At 42.4% G+C, this 19518-nt stretch overlaps 1 protein-coding gene across 3 annotated transcripts in view; it reads left to right on the top strand.

The window, feature by feature from the left end:
• GPRIN3 (GPRIN family member 3) overlaps positions 1-19518 on the top strand; it is an 80461-nt gene that overhangs the window by 5022 nt on the left and 55921 nt on the right. For 2 of the 3 annotated variants that reach the window (XM_040065210.2, XM_040065215.2), the window contains exon 1: positions 9990-10160. The exons of the other annotated variant lie outside the window; for it this stretch is intronic. The gene's annotated coding sequence lies outside the window, so the exon portion shown is untranslated. Of the gene's footprint in view, positions 1-9989; positions 10161-19518 lie in introns of those variants that run through there. 3 annotated transcript variants of the gene reach the window in all.

Consider the following 19518-nt stretch of genomic DNA (forward strand, 5'->3'; position numbering starts at 1 on the left):
AACATACACATAAACTTCCACATAATCTTCTTTCACAAAACACTGGGTAATTTTGATAAATATATCATGAATCCAAAGATATGTAAGTACTGTCCTTGTCGACCGATTTGACTCTCATGTCAGTGGTGCATTTCTTACCAGACACTGGCTGAACCTGCTTTTCTAGTCTATTCTAGTGAATAAGCACAACTGGGTTTGGCATGGGGAAGGCAGGAATAGCTACACCCAGAGGAGCTATATCATCTTTTTCAGGTCAGAATTCAGATGAATGTGTATAAAGCACCTGCCCTTTGGTTCTGAAATTATAGTGGTTGGAAATTTGCATTGCAGAAATCCCAGAAGGAAAGAAAATGCAGTGCAAGCTCATTTCTCTCCTGCATGCTGTACACCCTATCGCTCAGGACATGCATAAAAAGGCAGAAGGAAGTAATTGACTTCTAAAAGCTGCTGAGGAAGTTAATGATAGAAGCAGATCCTGGCCTGGCACCTGGAGCACATGGGTAAGGTGGGGATGTCAGCACCTCAACTGCAAGCCTGTGAGACCCTGACCTCACCCCCTGGATAACCAGGAGAAAGTGCATTCATTTTAGATGCGAAAAATCATCTTTTTGGGTTTTTTTCTAAAGTGTGACATGGAAGATCTTTCTAGGTTTGCTGTGAAAATGAAGTAAAGTTTGGAAAGCAGAGTAAAGAAAGAGTAAAGTTTGCAAGGGGGCCTCCCAAACACATGCACTGAATGCTGATGGATATGATGCTACTCGATTACTTCTTCTAATAATAGCTTTTTTGTTTCCACTCTTGTTCTTGTTTGGTTGGATTTGCGTTTTTTGTAGCTAGACTACAAACAGTGTGGGATGATGGTTATGACAACAAACATCCTTCTCTGACAGTCACTTGGTAAGAGTCACCCCCTGCCAGAAGAAGCAACCCTTTTTCTGGAGCCATACAGGCTGGTGGGGACAAAATTGAGAGCAGAGGGCATCAAATGTGAAGACAAATCAAAAAGGAAGCGGGCTTTAGAATTTTCATCTGATGATTTCAAACTTGTCAGAACTTGGGAAATTCCTTTATTTTTCTAACAGCAAATTGCACAGATATTTTTTTTCTACTAATTCATGGCTCGTGTTTTTGATGGTCAGAATCACATAAGGAATTAGGATACCTAAAAGAATTGTGCATGGCTGAGAGCACAGGGTTATCCTGGTAATTCAAAGGAAAGCTGGAGGCAGCCCATCAGGTTTGAATGGTTCCCAGTCAGAGGAGATAAATGTGAACCAGGACAGGCACATGGGGCTGGAAAAAGCTGAGGATGTAAGGCTGAGCTGGCCAGTTCAGGGGTTGAATAAAACCTGAGATGTTGTTGAGCAGGAAAGGAATTAAGCCAATATCTTGCATCAATTTAACATTTTTAAATATTAAATAACTGTTTTCAGTCAATAGCAACATTCACCAGCTATTTACCCTGTGCCTCTGTTTGTAGGCCGCAGCTTCTGTTTCACGTTAATTAGCATTATTGTGTTCCTTATTTATCTCACACCAAAAGCCATAAAGTCCATCTCTCTCTGTAGTCACTGGTAGCTGGATATTAATTTTCCCTTGTGATGCTGTACATGACAAAGCAGAAAAAAAGGGATGAAGCCCTTGTTTCATCCAGTGACGGGTGTCTCTGTCAGCGGTAGCCTGGTATTTGGGTGGGATGTGCCCTTGTTTCTGTAAACCACGCTTGGATGTGATTAAACTGAACCCGTAGAGAAAACACATTCAAACAGTTAAAGCAGCACATGTCAAAGGCATTTAAAGGCACTCACACAGATCCCCTCTGTGCCTTGGTGCTGTGTTGGGGCAGGAGCACCAGACACAGGAGGTGTCAGGAGTGGTTTTGGCCAGGACCAGGTCTCACTGCTTGGCTCCCTCAGCGGAGCCCTGCGCAGCTTTACCAGGCAGCCAGGAGTTCTTTGGAGAGGCGCTGGAAAATGCCTTTGAAATTCCTCTAGATGGCACAGCACCTTGACAAATCTGGGAGTGAACACAATTAGCAGACAAGCGAGAGCCATAAAGCCTCCTCTTCTTTCCAGAGAATGGCTTTTCCTGCTGAATTGTGGTTATTATTTTCTAATTCCGCTGTTAGGATGGAGCTCCTTCTTAAGGCAAGGTAGGCTTTTGTGCCCAAAGTCTTGCTTTCCCCATCAGCCTCCCAGGCATGTGGGCTTGTGCTGCCAGCTCTGGGCACTCAGGCAGAGATGCAGGGATGTTACATCCCACTGGAGGTTATGCTTTGGGTAGCATCTGGAAAAGATGAAGTCAAAAATTTTGGGTGGTGTCTCATCTTTATCCTGCAGCAATGCTCAGAATTCAGCAAAAAGCTGCTATTCAATCAAACAACTTGCTCTCTAATACAGGCAATATTTTTCATGAGAAAACAGATTTCATGAAGCCACTAAGTGGCATTGCTGTCTTCTAAGAGTAGACCTGAGAGAGACACACAGAATTTGTTCCTGTAGAGCTGCAAGCCAGGTTGCTCCTCGCGCTATTGGGGCAAAGCAGTCAGACCAAGCACATCCAGCTTTCAATATTGTGAATAACATGACCTCCCCAATGCCAAATTCCCTTGCACTGGTTAGCTCATCTGCTGAGTCCCTACTCTTCCTTCTGGAACTAACTTCTGTCTCATATTTAAGGGTGGATCATGAATTGCTTCAATTCTCACCCTTTTTGTGAGGACAGAAGAGCTGTGGGTGTTTTATATCCTCTGAGCTGAGACTGATCCCAGTGTGAAAATTTCTTGGCTTTATTAGTAACCCTGCCTGGCACCTCTGCTGTTGAACACCAGTGAGCATGCAGCTTCTTTTATCTCCTAGAAAAATTCTAGGGACTGGTTCTAATTAAACAGTTAGCAATTATATATTTGCCCCCAGCAAACTACTCTGCCAGGCTCCCTGCCTTCCCAAATATTTTGTTTACAGTTAAAACCACAGTAATCTGGGGGAAGGATCATCCCATACAGCAAATGGACTAAATTATACCCACACTGATACAGAGCATGGGAGATTTACAGAAGGCTGATCAAATTGAGATATGCACCAAAGGGGAAAGTACATTTCCCTTGACCACACAATGCTCATCAAAAGATAATGAATATGCAAACGACTTTTGACATGCACAGAAAGTTGTGGGCCCCAATTGCACTGGTTGTACTCTAGCAGTCTTTTCCTCCCAAAGTCACCTTGGCCACTTTGCTGGTCTGGGAATGGATATAAATACAAATGAGCAAAGTGTACTTCACCAAGGCCACTGCCGTTCTTTAACATGCAAAATGTTATAGATCATTTCTAGAACACCCTGCTTGAAGCACATGGGGGACCTTAACGCAGAGTATTTTTAGATGTAATATTTCTCAAGACACAACAGATCTGGAATCAAAACCAAGCAGAGGTTGTTAATTCGTGATTGAGCTGGTTTCCTTGTGAGTGGCAGCTTGTTAAGATATGGAGACTCTTGATGTGTGAGCTGAAGTGTGAACCAAGATCATCATGCTGACTGTTTCTAATTTATTCTGTTTGCTTATTTTGCCCTGGATGTGCTGCTATACAAGCACAGAGAGAAAAAATTAAATTCGAGATAGGCAGAAGAGTGATTAACCAAAATCTGTCTACTTAGAGAAGTTGCAGTGTTTGAAGACTCCCAAATTTTACTGCACAAAGGCTTCCCTCTGAGTCAAAATCATATTACCATTTGTACTTACAGCTTGTAAGCTAAAACAGAGTCATGCATTTTCCTGTATGGTCTGTCTGGTTATAGAGAGCCCCATCTGCTATAGCTCTTTTCCTTACACCACATAATGATGGTGTATTAGTAATCAGAAAGCAGCTATGAGCTGTCATTCCAGGCACCACCTGTTTTCAATCATGTATAGGGAGATTTTTTATAAAATGAATAATTTAAACACTCATCTTGTGCACTGCAGCCACCAAAGTCTTTTTGCTTTGACCTTCTTTCTCACGGTGGCTAAAAAATGGAAGATCTTCCAGTACTTAAAGGAGTCTTAAAAAGAGGGCGCAGATAGTGTTAAAACAAGGCGGAATAGTCTTAAACTAAAAGAGGGGAGATTTAGATTAGATGTTGGGAAGGAATTCATTACTGTGAGGGCAGCAAGGCACTGGCACAGATTGCCCAAAGAAGTTGTGGATGCCCCATCAATGGAAGTGTTCAAGGCCAGGTTGGATGGGGCTTGGAGTCTAGCCTAGTCTAGTCGAATGTGTCCCTGGAAATTCTATGATTCCATGATCTCTGCATCAGGACTTCCAGCAAAACTGCATCAGCCCTAGTAGCAGAAGAGAGATTTTTGAGAAAAAGCATATGTATTTGCAAAGTCTAACCATGTCATCCTGCTGTTGTGTATAAGCCTGCTCTGTGTACACTATCCCCAGTAATTCTGAGAAGTGAGGAACAGTGTGACTTCACTTGTAGGATTCGTTTTACATCCATAATTGCCCAGGTTGCATGTACGAAGTTGGTCCTACGGCTTTGGAGAGATCAGCCCACCGCCTCTCTGGATTATTAAAGGGACTCGGGGGTTTAAAAACAACACTACTGCCAGAAAGCTTTGCACCTGTTATTGCCGTAAGGAGCAGCTCACATCACCCAGGCAGGGCAGCAAACACTGAATCAGCCCATGTCAGGCTCTGGTGAGTGAACAGATGGTTTTCAAGCCTCATTTGCCCCTACTTACTTGTCTTCCACCACAAACAACTCAGAGCCATAGTACAGCTGGGACTCGCTGGTTTTATTCAGAGAGGAGGTAAGCACAGAGACACAGCACTGTGTCTCCCCTCTGCCCCCACCCCGAAGGCATCAGAAGAGATCTGTACCTGTCAGGGTTAAGTCATTCACGCCATTTACCTGGCAGGGATAAGTCACTAACATATGTAGAAACAGCAGTGGAAAGGAAAACAAGATGGACAGGTACGTGCTGCTTTGGCATAACTTTGACTAGAAAGAAAGTGATGCTAAACTGCTGAAAATGTTACTCACTAGCAAAGCAGTTGTGATGGGGCATGTCGAGTTTGTGCATTGTCTCATTCTTGCCTGGTCTTTAGCAGTACCATAATAAAATGGATGAATAATTCAAACTGTGTCCCAATACACATTTATAGTTTCAATCCTATGCTAATCCTAGCAGTATAGTCTACTGTACCTGAGAGGAAAAGGGCAAAAACCCCCAACCCTTTCAACAAGCTAAATATGTGTCTCCTCTGAAAAGGTAATTAACAGCTGGTTTCTATGGAGCCTTTATCACAAAATCAATAGAAGTCAGTTCTGATCTGCCTTGTTCTTCTCCACTTTGTGTTGCTTTCACTGTTTATAAAAATGTTTGTGGGTTTGGCTGTTGGACTCTCATTGGAAAACTGAGGCTAAGAGGGTCGTGTCAACTGAGTGCATGAAATCAAGTAAGTTTGCTTTGTTCAGAGAGGTTTTGACAAATCTTCCTCCCCAGGATTTCACCCTATCTTCACTTTCCTGAGCTTTCTATGGCAAACTGCCATTTTTATCTTCCTTGTGCCATCACAGAAATAATATCAGAATTCTGACTTTCTACTGATACTAAAATCAATAATACAACATGAAATTTTTTTAAGACTGCTGTGGCAGCAAGTAGCCAAAAACACAAGAAGATTTAGGAATAAAACCAATGTCAAAATGGAAGATGGAGCTGTTTCTATGGCTATCCACACAGCCTAGGCTCCCTCTAGGATCATCTGGAAAGGCTTCACAAACCTGAAGTGGCACAGTCAGCATGACTTGTAGCTCTCTTTTCATATATCTTCTAAGAAACTCGAACTCCGTCTCAGCTTGCACTGAGTCCACTGAGGACTCAGAAATTGTCTGACTTCCCACACCTCTCTACATCAGGATCTTCCCTCTCTCTACCCTTCTCTTGGCTCTTCTAATTCTCATTCACCCTGACCTTCAGAACTGTAATAAGAAGGGACTTGAACATGGAGTATGTTCCCTTATCTTTTGGCTGCATCCCAAGAGAACAGAGCTGCCTGGGAACGTAGGCTTTATGGGGTACCAGGGTGTTAAATATTTATTCTATAGCATGCAACCTACACACCATAAAGGCCTCCTTTCCTTCCTGCCCCCCCTTTCCACCTGTTTTTTTCACCCCTAATAAACTTACTTAGCTGCAAACAGGAAAATTAGAACTTAAAGCAAGCTTTGCCACTCTTACTGTTATTGGCAGGGAGCAAACTGTTGTCGATAAAGCAGAAGGATATCAGCAGGACTTTTTTCTCACATGCAGTGTACAGTGCCCTGGATTTTTTTTCCTATGGATTCTGTATCGGTTTTTCCCCTTACTGTTTGTAACAAAATGGGGAAATGAGATTAAAAATTCAATACTGAATGCAAACAGGCCATTTAGGTTATACTTTGTTCAGTAGTGCTCCATGTTTACTTTACCGATATAACCTTTCCAAACATTAGCCCCTTCTGGTATGCTAAATAAATATTATCTTTTAAATAGAAGCCTTACCTCATTGCATACGTAATAGGTCTGAAAACATGGACACTTTCTAATCACCATAAATAACAAATGGCCATTTAGAGGTATTGAGCTGCCTGTCAAGTTGTGAGCTTTCATACACACAGGAAGATGAAGAGTGAGATGAAGAGTGAAATGAAGAGTGAGAACAGGCTGACCCAAACCCCACCTCCATGGACTCTGAGGAAATGGATGTCCTCTAGAAGAACTGTCAGACGTGGGGTTTTATTTTTGAAGTTCAGATACTTCTCAATCTTCTTTCTGCAATATAAATAAATTAATTAATAAATAAACAAACAAATCATATTGTTACAGAAAAAATATGGAAAGCAAATGCACCAAATTCTAGATATATTGATAGCTTTTGGGGGGAAAAAGTAGCAGCTAATCCAATCTGGGCATGAATAAGGATTTCTAGGTCAGGTTCCAAGCTGCTGCCATACTTGGGAATGGAAGCTGGGACTGAGACTCACTGGGGCAAATAAGTGGTCTCCTGTTACCACTTACCCTCAGTCCCAGGAGTTTTCATTCCAGCACAGTCAGTTGGGGGTTTCATTGTAAGAAATAGAAAATATCAACAAATTAATCCCTGTCCCTTCAAAAGTCAATAAAAAGATATACTTAACTGATTTACTGTAGCCAAGTTCTCACAATGCAAAAATAAATTGACACGACTCTTTCACTTTCATCTCTGTAAATTATGGAGGATTTTTTATAAGCTCATCTCCAGCCATGATATTCTGCAAGATCTGAAGGTTTTTCTATATTCTTGGATGATTATTTAGCTCCTAATAATATGCAAATATTAAGTTTCTTTCAGCATTAGAGGCACAATGCTGGAACAGTCACAACCCTCTGTTTTGTACTGCAAATATCTTTGGCTAAGCAGGTGGCTTCTGAAGGTGCTGAGTGTATAGCTGATTTTTCTCAATTTGCTGGCCAAACTGACAAATGACTACTGAGATGGAAGAATGTTAGCAAAAAACGTAGCCTAACAAAAAAAGACTGAGCATAGTAATCCACAGATGAAACTGAGGGAGAAACATTTTCCTTTATGTTTAGTTGCTATGATAGGGTGGATACGCCCTATAAATTAACTGTATGAAATAATTAAATTAATTTTCATGTCATGGAAAGGACATCCTATTTTCTTTTCTACTGAAATTACTCTCTCCCTACTTTTTTGCTATGACATACTCATTTGTGTTCTGTTTCAAGCCAAGCTCCAAGAAGCAGATGCTCCTTTGGAAGAGATAGGTTCTTTATTCTTTCTATTTTGAGGGTTCAGCAGAAAGAGATTTTGGATTTTCAGCGTATGGCTTCTGGCTTATCTATCAATTCAGCATATCTGTGGTTGATACCTGGGCCAGAATCAGCTCTGCTGTGTAGACCTGAATCTGTTTTGATATGAAGGCTGCACTTTGATTAATTTCACTCATGGTTTTGGATCCTCTGGCCTTAAACACCAGCCATGAGATGATGGTGGTAAAGGACAACATACTATTGTAGTTGTTATTTTTATAGAAAAAGATAAGTGAATTATAAAAGCAATGTAAAATTAGATGGAACAGATGGAAAGGAAAAATGCATTTTTATCTATTGACTCCCTTTCAAGATTTTTCAAGGATAACTTTAAATGCAACCTTTAGTTACTGCCTCTGTACAGGGGCTCATGTGGGTACCTAGTGAGTCCAGTTAAGGCAAAAACTTATTTGGTTAAGCAGTTTTGTCTGGCTATGTGACTGTTTTATTTTAAACAAGTTTGGCTGGAATTAATTAAGTTTAATTTTGAAGCAACTGTCAATTGTAAATGAGATTTTAAGATGGCAGAACCACATGTAAACTCTCAATCCAGTTTAAGTGCATTTAGCTGGTTGCTATTTGAAGAGTTGCTATAGCATGCAGCTATAGCCTAGGAATCAGTTTGAGGAAATAATTTCCTACAGCAAGTAGTAGAAATAGTCAGAGAAGGTATATTATTCTCTTTTCATTATTGTTTGAACATTGAAATACTAACAATCAGATAGATAATTGGACAGATAATTGAACCAATTTTAACAAAAAAAAATTGCAAAGGTCTTCTTCTTATCAAAATTCACAATTTCATAACCAAATTTTATTAACCTGTTGTATTTAAAAATTTTTGAATAATCTTAGAAAGCTTCAAAAGATTCCCATTTACATGAATGAAGATAACTGATCAAAAACATGGAAAATCTGCAGTTTCCATTAAAAATTGTAAGGAAGATTTAAGAAGCAAGAAATCACATCAGTACAGGGAAAAGGGAAATTACAGCCCATTCCATGCAGTTGCAAGTCTGAATGCCAAAATGCTTAGACTGGAAACTAAAAATATTCTCAGGTTAGAAATGCATTTCAATTTTCTCTCCTAATGCTCTTCTTGATGGTATAAGTGCATGAAATCGTGACAGATTGGGCTCTTTAGCAGGTTTTTGAATTGTCTAGGAGATAGCTTTGCCTGGTTCCACCCACTTTCACAGGCACTGGGAATCCCTGAGGCAGCTTTTGCAGTTTTGCTTTAGGCTTTTCTCTGCCTCTCTAAACAAATACAGCGCAGCTGCCATTGCAGGAGAAGATGAAGTAAACAACAAACACAGAGTGTCAGTGTTGGTCAAAAGTTACGGTGATCTTGAAGCCCTTGCATGCTTTGGCAGTTCGTGTAACCAAGCAAAGGCCTGAAGGGGACACTTGATGGAGACAGCGAAGACTTGGAGCAACTGCAGGTGCACAGCACAGAGGGGAGGGAGGGGAAGAGCTTGGGCAGGTAGGGACACCCTGAGATAATCAGCCTGGAAGGGATGGCAAAGGTCCCGGTGCTCTAGAGGAACATGGACAAGAAGGAGCTGGATCATTCCTGGTGCCCGTGTATCTAAAGGTTAAAAATATTCCATTGATCCCTCAAGCAGCAGTGGTGACTTAAACCAGAGCTGCATTCCCTTAAGTGAGGATGGCAAAGAGGAGATGAAAGAGTGGAGGTGTTTACATGGCTCTTGAGCCAAGCAGACTGTCCAAAAGTGCAGCTGTGTCCCTCTGCTGCCTGCTGATTCCTCCTCCGCATCTCCATGGGATAGGACCATCCAGCAAAAATCTTTCTTCTGTTTGTGGAGTCATTATTGAATGTTTCTTACACTGTGGCTTGAGCTATGCTGAAATGCTTGCAGAACATAAAATTTCTTAGAGGCTGCTGGGCTGGGATGTTGCTAAATCTGAACTGGGAATGTTTCAATTTCTGAGAGTAACCCTCAGTGTGTGGGAAGGCAGAGAGAGTGCTGAAGGCAATCTTGCCCCTGATGTATTGCAGCTGCGTTAATTACCAAAGAGTGGGAACAGCCTAGTCCTCACAGCTATGGGTGTGATAGTGAGTGAGTTAGTTGGTAGGGAATCATTTGCAGACTGCTGGCCCTTCTGTGAGGAGGAAGGGACAGAAGGGTGTGTAAGGGACAGAAAGGGTGAGATGTTGTATGAGGGGCAGACAGGGTTAGGTGGCTGTGCTGGGGACAGGAAGCAGTGAGCTGGAACTGCAGACGGAAGGGAGAAGAAGGAGAGAAAGGACCAGAGCTGCGTGGAGCTGCACATGGGAGACTACATGGAAAAGGTATGAGGGACTTTTAGATAATAAGGTGCTGATGCTTGAAGTCTTCTTTGGTGCCAGTTGTACCTTCTCCATCGTCAGTGCACAGTAAGAGGAATATGTGCATGTTCTTATGGTTCTGTTCTCTGTAGTGTATGGTCAGCAGGTCCTGGTAATTCTCCAGTTTGGGTGGATGACAACTCAGAGGTGAAGATCCACATATTGTCAGTCTTTCTGCTTTGTGGGATAGGAAAAGGAACAGAGAGCAACTCAGCTAATTTGGGATGATGTGTTGTCCTAGGGTGACTCTATGATGCTTGTATCCCCAGTCGTCTGTTCTGTTTGTGCTGTACATTGAGTTCTGTGCCTTTAAGACTGGTTCTAAGAGCAAGGAGAAGCGTGGAGTTTGTTTTGAGAAAACTGCCTGACTCCTCCACATTCTTCTTCTCCGAACTGGGTATTTGGCTGAGGCTTGGAGAGACTGCAGGACAGAGATCTTTTTGCTTTTAGTTAGTTTCAGCTAGCTAAGGCAGAGAAGTTACCTGGACTGGTTTTTTTGGGTTTTTTTTTTTTTTTTTTCTTTTTCTTAGAACTGTTTAAACCTGTTCTGGACTGAAAAAACCCAGGGGAGCACTGGGGGCTTGCACCTGTGGCCCACCAGGGCCTGGACCTCAGCATTTTCCAGCAACACCAGGGGGACTGGGACTGATGAGAGACTCAGAGAGAGCTGAGCTACATCCATGGCAAGAACTTTCTCAATTTGCCATGTCATTCCAGAATGAGAGGTTTTATTGTTTCATATCATTCATTCTTTGTACTTGTGGGCACTTTGTTTGTTAAGTGAAATAGGTTTTTTTCCACTTTTCTCTGTGGAACTTCTTTACTGGACCAGTTGCGGGGAGGGATCCCATTCAGGGGTTTTCTCCTAAATTTGTCCAAAACCAGGACACATGTGTCTGGCTCGAAGCACAGCTGTTGCTTTGAAGCTCCAAAGTTACTTCTTGGTAGTGAAGATAGAGGGAGAAACCTTTGCCAAGATGGCACTGGCAGATGCGTGGGTCCCTCATTACTCTAACAATAACAGACTGATTTCAGATACTCCAAGTCCTATTGGCCTGGTGCCAATAGAGCAGCAAATTCAGATTCTTTCCTCCCAGTCCACGTTGTGATTTCCTTACTTCCAGGCTGTGCCAAGTTAACAACCCTGTTGTGGCTGTGCCTTCTGCAGTCAATGCCTCTCTGTTGTCCCTGGTGAGGGAGGGAAGAACCCACACAGAAAGTGCACAGATCAGAGCACCTGGGCGTGCTGGAATCAAAAAACCAGTCAGGATCATAAATGCCATTTTTGCCCACCCCTCAGTATAAATCAGGGCAGCCCCAGCCCAGCCAGGCCCGTAGCTGGTGCCAGGGCCCGGCCGGCAGAGCCCGTGCTGGCAGCGGATGGGGCCGGAGGCACAGCCCGGCCAGCGCCGCTCCTCTGAGCCCGGCTCAGCCCAGCCCCAGCCGACCCCTGGCTGCTGTGTGATGTTACCTTTCCCTCCCTCTGGCCAAAGAGAAAAGGGCTGTCCTGCAAGAAATCAGGGGCTTTTATATGGGTAGTGCCCAAAGCCTCAACTGACATTCTCAGTGGTCAAAACAGATGCCAATATCCCAAACTAGCCTTCTAATAGGTCCCTGTCCTTCCTAAAGCAATTCTTCCATAACTAAAATACCTAACTGTGCCAACCCATGACAGTGAGATAAAGGCATTGAGTGACATCTGGGGAGCACGCCACCACCATGGTCACAACCATCACTATCATCTTTATCACCACCACCATTTACCTTCCCCAGTGCAGTGTAGCTTCATTGTCTTTAATGGGGCAGATGTTATCTGTTCCTTTTTCAGAAAGTGAATTCATGTTGAAGTCCATGCAACGTTGCCCTGAATAAGACCAAGGTAGTATGTTTGTTAAAGCCTGACTGAAACAGTATGCAAATTAATGGGCGCCCTTGAGCTGAATTTCAGGACACACAGTTGGGTGGTGCATGTAATGTGAGAAGCATCCTCAGTTATTACAACTTACCTTTGGCTACCTGCAGTGATTTTAATTTGGCTGTGCCAATAAATTATCTTCTCTTTGTGGACTAAAATGCCTTGCACATAGAGAGAACCTGTAAGGCCACACAGGAAAATAATTGGAACTGTGGGAAGACTAAATAATTTCATCAACTATTCACTGGGAAATAGAAAATTATACCTCTATCTCTTTATTTTCAAGCAGTTGCATGCTGGCTTGTGGAAAGATGGGATATTTTTCCTAGAAGTCCTATACTAATACTGTTACACCCACCATACTCACTGAAAGTATTAGAGTGCATATTTGAGAGAGTTGTTTAAAACTGGTGAACTGAAGGTTTTTCTATATACTCTAAGATATTTCTCCTTTTATCTGGAGCTAACATATTTTCAAAATTCAGATATTGATAATTAAATGTTTGACCATCCTACCATTATTACTGGGAAAAGTCAAGTCACTTTGCATGGAAAGTGTATTTGCTGTGTACTAATGTTCACAGGAAAACCCAGTCCATATTTCACTCAAGGCAGTGTCTATTCTGGGTATTCATATTGGCTAAGGGATAGCCTAACACACCCACTCCACTCAACCAGAGGCTACATCCTTGTGAGACTCTTGCCCAGAGTCACCTGTTGAATGTTGTGGCGCATAAAACATCAGCTGAAGCTGTGGCACTTCTTTAATACTTTAAAAATAGTTGTACAAATTTCTAGGAATCTTCAGGGCTTTCTAGGACCAGCTCAAAATTCATTGCAGTGACTCTGAGGAACTCGTGCACAATGATGAATAAGTAGTTTGGGATCACAGAGCGTGATTTGGGACAGCTCTGGGTGTCCCCTATCTGTCAGGGAAAGGGATGTTCTTTGGTTTTGCTAGCCCTGAGGGTATGGAAAGAGCTACATCTTCTGACATGGCCAAGTCAATCATGCATTTAGTGTGATAGGTTTCTGAATGCCAGTGGAATGAAAAAAGTGCATAAACAAAGGAGACAAACACCTGCATTTCAGCTCTTTGCATTAGCAAACCTGAGTAACTTGGGGTCAGAGCAGATTCCAGTAGAGAGAGCCACAAGAGCAGCAATGACTTCCTCCCTTGTCCATGCTGACTATGCAGGCACAACTTGTCCTGATCTGGGTTGCTGGCATACTGGTCTGAATATACCTCATAAGGATTTCTTTAGCTTCCTAATTGTCACGCATGAGTGGCATTCCAGAGTGAGGAGCTCGGAAAGGAAACTGAGGCAGATGGCTTCTCAGACCCTTCCTCATCCAAAGGACTTCAAGTCCTTGTGCTTCTCTGGAAATCTGTCTCCATTCCCCAGCAGGGAATTAAGAGGAGCATGTTATCTACAATTTGTTCACCCATGGCTGTCTCCCGTGACCGCTAAAATCTAAGGCCAAAGTTCTTTCCTTTATCCCCCACAAAAGGGAAATATATGCTGAGACCTCCATTACCAGTGTGTCTTGTTTCCAGCTCACACCTTCCCACTCATTTTCCTCCAGCCTTTCCACTGCTTTTCCAGCTTTGTAGAAACACTTCAAAACCTGTCTCATCTCCATACAGCAATGCCAGGACTGGCCAGGGTTAGCAGCAGGAAATTTCAAATCCTGCACCAGATGGCTGAGAGAGTCTAGCAGCTCCTAGCAGTGGGGGAGGCAGAGGAGTGACAGCCTGGCTTGGCTATAAGGAAACATTTCTTTGCTCCCCAGCACACTTGTCTCAGCATTTGCAGAATTGCTAAGCCATACGGTATGCTGTAAGGAGAAACAAGCTGTGGGGAGGGAAGAGGGGAGTACCCATTCAGATGATGGGCTGGCTTCCTGCAGACAGTTTTTACTCCTCTTCATCCCATTGCCTTCCTTGCCTTAATGCTGGCTGTTGTTGAAGAAAAGGCTTGATGAAGAAACGTTGTTGGTTACTGAAAATGGGGGTTTTTTGGTTGCTCTTTTTGTTTTATTGTGGGCTACTTTGAGGTTGGGGCATGTTTCTGAGTGCTAGGAAAGGGGCTTGCCATGGATAATAATTTTTTTTTACCTTCTATTAGAACAGCTGCCAAAAAGGGGTAACTGACTCTATGCTCTTTTTGTTCAGCCTTCAAAGCCTTTAAACTGTTCCATCTCCTGCCTGTATTGATGAGACAAAGTGTAGCTTGTCACATTGCTTGAAAGTGACCTCAATTGCATTAAAGCAGACCACGGTATCCTGGAGGAGCTTGATCCCCACATCACAAAGCCACTGTAAAACTTTGTGTCACCAGGCAGCAGAAATGTAGGAAAGGTGGGCACACACTGTGGAACACAGAGGTAACTGAACTAGATGAGACCTTTTCTGGCAATACCTGAGCCGTAGAAGCTCTCTACTTCTGGCGACGTGATGACAGGCAGGATGTGGGACTTGGCACTGACTGGGCTGAGCTGCTTAGTGCTGCTTCTTCAGGGCAACCCGGATATCTCCCTCCCCTCTCCACTGCAAAGGTACAGCAGGGATGTACTTTTGGAAGCTGGTCCTAAATCCAAGTGTTTAGAGTTGCATCAGACAAAGAGAAGGGGAAAGGAGGTAGAATTTAGCTCCTTTGTGCAGAGCTAGAAACAGAAAGTCACACTCCCAAGTCCTGGCTGGTCACTGTGCTTGACCAGAAAGATGAAGAACATTGGGAATGCCAAAGTTCTATAAGGCTGCTGCCAAGGGTTATGCAACAAAGAAATCATCTACCAGTAGATTCATAAGCAAATACTGCCATAAAATGCAAGTTATTCTATCCTGCAGTAGAGCCTATCAATCTGACAATGCACGTAACAAGATTTCGTTTACGCTTCCAAACTGGCTCTTAGAGCAATTTGCATGTATTTTTTTTTTATTTGTTGCACAACCCTAGTGTGGACTGAGCACAGATGCAGCAACATTTCAAATAAACAGGCTCTCTGCCCCAAGACAAATTCAGCACAGTGACCAAGACCTACATAATTCAGCTGATACGCATGGGGAACTGGAGGTGTGTTTGGCTCAAGACGTGCAGTGCTGTGGCAATAACATCAGCGGCTCCAAGCCAAAAAGGTAAACAAAATGACGAAACCCTTCGGGATGAGCGTTAACCAAAACCTTAGAGAACCTGGGGCAGGTTCAGCTGAGGATCCATGCTCTGTATGTTAGACCCTTCTGCCAGCCTTGGCGCTGCTCCCACATAGCCATATTGTGACATTACAGACCATCTGACAAGTGCTGGAAGTCATACAGGCCACAGCCATGAAGAACACTCTTCCCTCCCCAAAAGATCAGATAATTCATGATTTTCCTTCAAAGCTTGCCGCTGCATTCCTGTCCCCAGCATGTAAGTGCCTTTTATGTTGAGCCTTACCAGCCCAGGACTGATTTTTTTTCACCATTCCGGCCCACTCTGCTACCAGGATTTCTCGGCCTGCAAAACGTAGGTGTGATGAGATAGTTATTCCCCCAGGGAAAGCCTTCAGTCCTTGACTGTGTACAGCAAGCATACTACTGGCATGAAAATAAAATGGACTTTTCCCTGGCAGAGTGGGCAGGAAAAGACAGAGGCCTGTAGCTCCCCAGAAGTTGTAAAAGTGGGCCCCCAAACCTCCCGTGTCCACTCTCCCACCAGTGACAAGTCCCACTGGGATCAAAAATTCTGTTCTCTTTTCCTTCTGTTCTCTAAATTTAATGCTCAAAAACCCTGTGAAATTTTTGGACAGGTAGTGGTTTCCCTACATATCTAACCAGAAAAGCAGTATTTGTCTGTCTTGAAATCGCTTTCTTCGCCTCTCGGTGTTTTTTCCCCAGACAACCAGAGAATTTACACAGTGTCATTTGATAGAGGGGATTGAATCAGACCACCTTGCAAACACAGAACAGCTGGAGCAAATAGCATGCATTCAAACTGTAAACTGGGTTAGGTTTACATTTGCATTTATAGCTGAAAACTCAACAGTTGTCCCTAAGCCGTTCACGCACAGAAGAAAAGAAATGCCATCAAACACATTATTTTCTAGGGAACACTTACTGACATTTATTTTAAAAGCAGTCTTTAAAAATGGAAACACCATAAAATTGTAAAGCACAGGATAAGGGTAGGTAAAACTTATTTGACATTGGAAGTGTAATTATTGTTATTTTTCTCTGGGTATTTATTACATGTTTAAAATAATTTGTTTGCTTCCCCCTGAGTCATTGCAAAAATAGACCAGCAAAATTGGTGCTACTGTTGCAATGACAAACAAAGCTCTCATTTTAGTTAACTAAATGAAGTTTGTGGTTAATTGCTTTTTTCACAAATTTGGACCTTAGAATAATAGTGTTGGTAGAAGGAAGGAAATCGTTCAGTAGATGACAGCTGATTAAATTATTATAATGCTTATGGCAGCAAAAGGAGTTTATGCTGTAATAAGTATACCCAAAATATGCTGAGAAGAAAAAACGCAGCCCTGAATGAGCTTGTTCCTGCTTGCATTGGAAGCTGTGGTTGTGGCACACCAAGGTGAACTCGGGCCTTCTGTAGATGGTCCGGTTCTGTCCTGTTTTGAAAACACAGGTCCTCCAAACCTGCCTGGGCATTGTGGTGAGCTGATCTGTGAGCAGAGACATCTCCATCATGAGTAGGGCAATGACAGGGCTCTCATCAAGGCCCTGAGAGCAATCACAACAGGCTCTGGGATTCTCAGGTCAGTTCTGGGGAGAAGGAACCATAGTCATTTTATTCCACTGATAATTTTATTCCTATTGCCAGCCTGTTGCCTTCATAGTCTGCTGTCCTGGGCTATCTTGACTCAGGATTCCTCTCTCTAACTGGGATCACATCAAGTTGTGAACTTAAGCCCAGCTCCTGAAGCGTGAAGAACTGATTATTTGGCTTAATTTGTATCATATCATTGATAGAAACCTGATCTCTTTTGCTCTGAGAGCTAACAAAATGAAAATGTGCTTCCTTTCCCGGCATGTTCTCTTTAAAATTACTTGCTCTCTTTTTGAGTGGAGTGGTTATATTTGCTGGAACATGCAAAGGGTAAGAACAAACATTTTCAGATTAAAAATATAAGTTTATCAAGTCTTCAGTGCCATTTCTTAATGAGACTGAGGTAGGTGCAACTTAAGAGCTAAGGGGAAGAGATCGCAGAAGAGCAGTGAGGATGCAGTGCAGTATTTACAAACTGCTGTGTTTGTGTAGATGATCTCAAGCTCTGCAGGCACCTACACTCTTATTGCATTCTGCACTTTGAGATGCACAGGGTTATTCTGTAACGCATCCAAGATGGTAGTAGGACTGAGCCGGAGTTGGGCGTTTTTAGTGCCAGAAACACTAAGAACAAAATGGCCTTATATTCTGCTGCTTGGCCCTAGTCATGCTCATGGTGGAAGCTGTTATTTTGCTTTTTGGCTCTCTGCCTACAAAAACTAAACATGTAATTAACGTTAAAAGGAAAATGAGATCAAACTAAGATATTTTTCCCTCTGGACCTTTAGGATTGAAAGGTTTTTCTTCTTCTGTTTTAACAGACTCTGGTGCAAAGCCAAAAAAATAACAGGCCACTGACGTGGAGCAAAAGTTATAGCCATATACTTGACAAAGTAAAAAAGTTGAAAACAAAGTAATATGTCCCTTTTGTATCCCTTATTATGCATAGAGATGGGAGTCTGGCAACAGGGTGTTCATTCATAAAGACTGGAGCTCCTTTTGCAGATTGCATCTGTGATTATTTAACATCCATTCTCTTATTTTCATCTTCAACATCATATTTTAATGTATTGCTTGTCAGTGTCAGGGTTATGGACTTCCTGCAGGTGAATGTTAGCATTATGTATTTCAGCAGTGATTTATTTTCACTTTAAAGTATGAAAAAGGAACATTGACTGCTAGCTTATGAGAAAAAAAAAAAAAAAAAGCTATATTAGATTAAATTTGACTGGAAATTCCACAGTTTCCTTTAGAACTCGCAATCAGACACGTCCTTGTTTTTTCTATTTAATTTGCTCACGGTGATGTAGGATATCACAAAACATTTTCACATTCTTTGGGTGAAAGGAATCAAAATGCAGTAGTGACAACACACAAAATTACCCATTTCATTCCTTTCCCCATTGCCCCTGGACCTACCAGCTGTAATTTCATCTGGTCAAAATGTGAATGTCTGGCTCTGCCCTAGCTCTGCCAAAGGTGGGTGAATGGCCAGCCAGGGCTGCAAACATCCTGTGCAAGGGTGCAGAGGGATGGGTGTCCAGACCTTCCCACCCAGCTGGTCACAAAGGTTCTGGCGGTGCCTGAGCCTGCCTCGTCTTCATCTGCAGTGCAGTGAAACTAGCCTTAAGAGTGCCTCTGGCCTGGAGCTGTCCTATGGTTCAGTGTCATTGGCACAGGGTTAGCTGAGAGAGGGCAGCGGTGTGGCTGTGCTAAGAAAGACCATAAAGGGTCACAACAACCCTCCAGGTACATCATGGTTTTCAAAACAAGCTTTTCTGAGGTTCTCTTTACCCACGTGTGGCATCTAGAAAAACCTTTCATGGACCAACAGCTTGGTTAAGGCGTAACTTTACTCATTTGGTTAAACAGTTGTGTCTGCCTATAAGATTGTTTCGTTTTAAACTAGTTTGGCTGGAATTAATTAAGTTTAATTTTGAAGCAACTGTCAATTATAAATCAGATTTAAAATGCCACAACTACATGTAAACTCTCAATCCAGTTTAAGTTCTATTTATACGGCTATAGCATCAAGGATTGTAGAATCACAGCCTAGGAACTAATTTGAGGGGAAAAAAAAATTACTTAGGCTTTTTTCCTCAAAATTTTGCAAAGGTCTCACCAAAATTCACAATTTCATAACCAAATTTTATTAACCTGCTGTATTCAAAAATTTTGCATAATCTTAGAAAGCATCGAAAGACTCCCATTTACATGAATGAAGATAACTGATCAAAAACATGGAAAATCCGCAGTTTCCATTAAAAATTGTAAGGAAGATTTAAGAAGCAAGAAATCACATCAGTACAGGCAAAAGGGAAATTACAGCCCATTCCATGCAGTTGCAATTCTGAATGCCAAAATGCTTAGACTGGAAACTAAAAATATTCTCAGGTTAGAAATGCATTTCAATTTTCTCTCCTAATGCCCTTCTTGACAGTGTAAGTGCACGAAATCGTGACAGATTGGGCTCTTTAGCAGGCTTTTGAATTGTCTAGGAGATAGCTTTGCCTGGTTCCACCCACTTTCACAGGCACTGGGAATCCCTGAGGCAGCTTTTGCAGTTTTGCTTTAGGCTTTTCTCTGCCTCTCTATACAAATACAGCACAGCTGCCATTGCAGGAGAAGATGAAGTAAA

This window comes from Hirundo rustica, chromosome 5 (genome assembly GCF_015227805.2).
Source record: "Hirundo rustica isolate bHirRus1 chromosome 5, bHirRus1.pri.v3, whole genome shotgun sequence".
Taxonomy (NCBI): domain Eukaryota; kingdom Metazoa; phylum Chordata; class Aves; order Passeriformes; family Hirundinidae; genus Hirundo; species Hirundo rustica.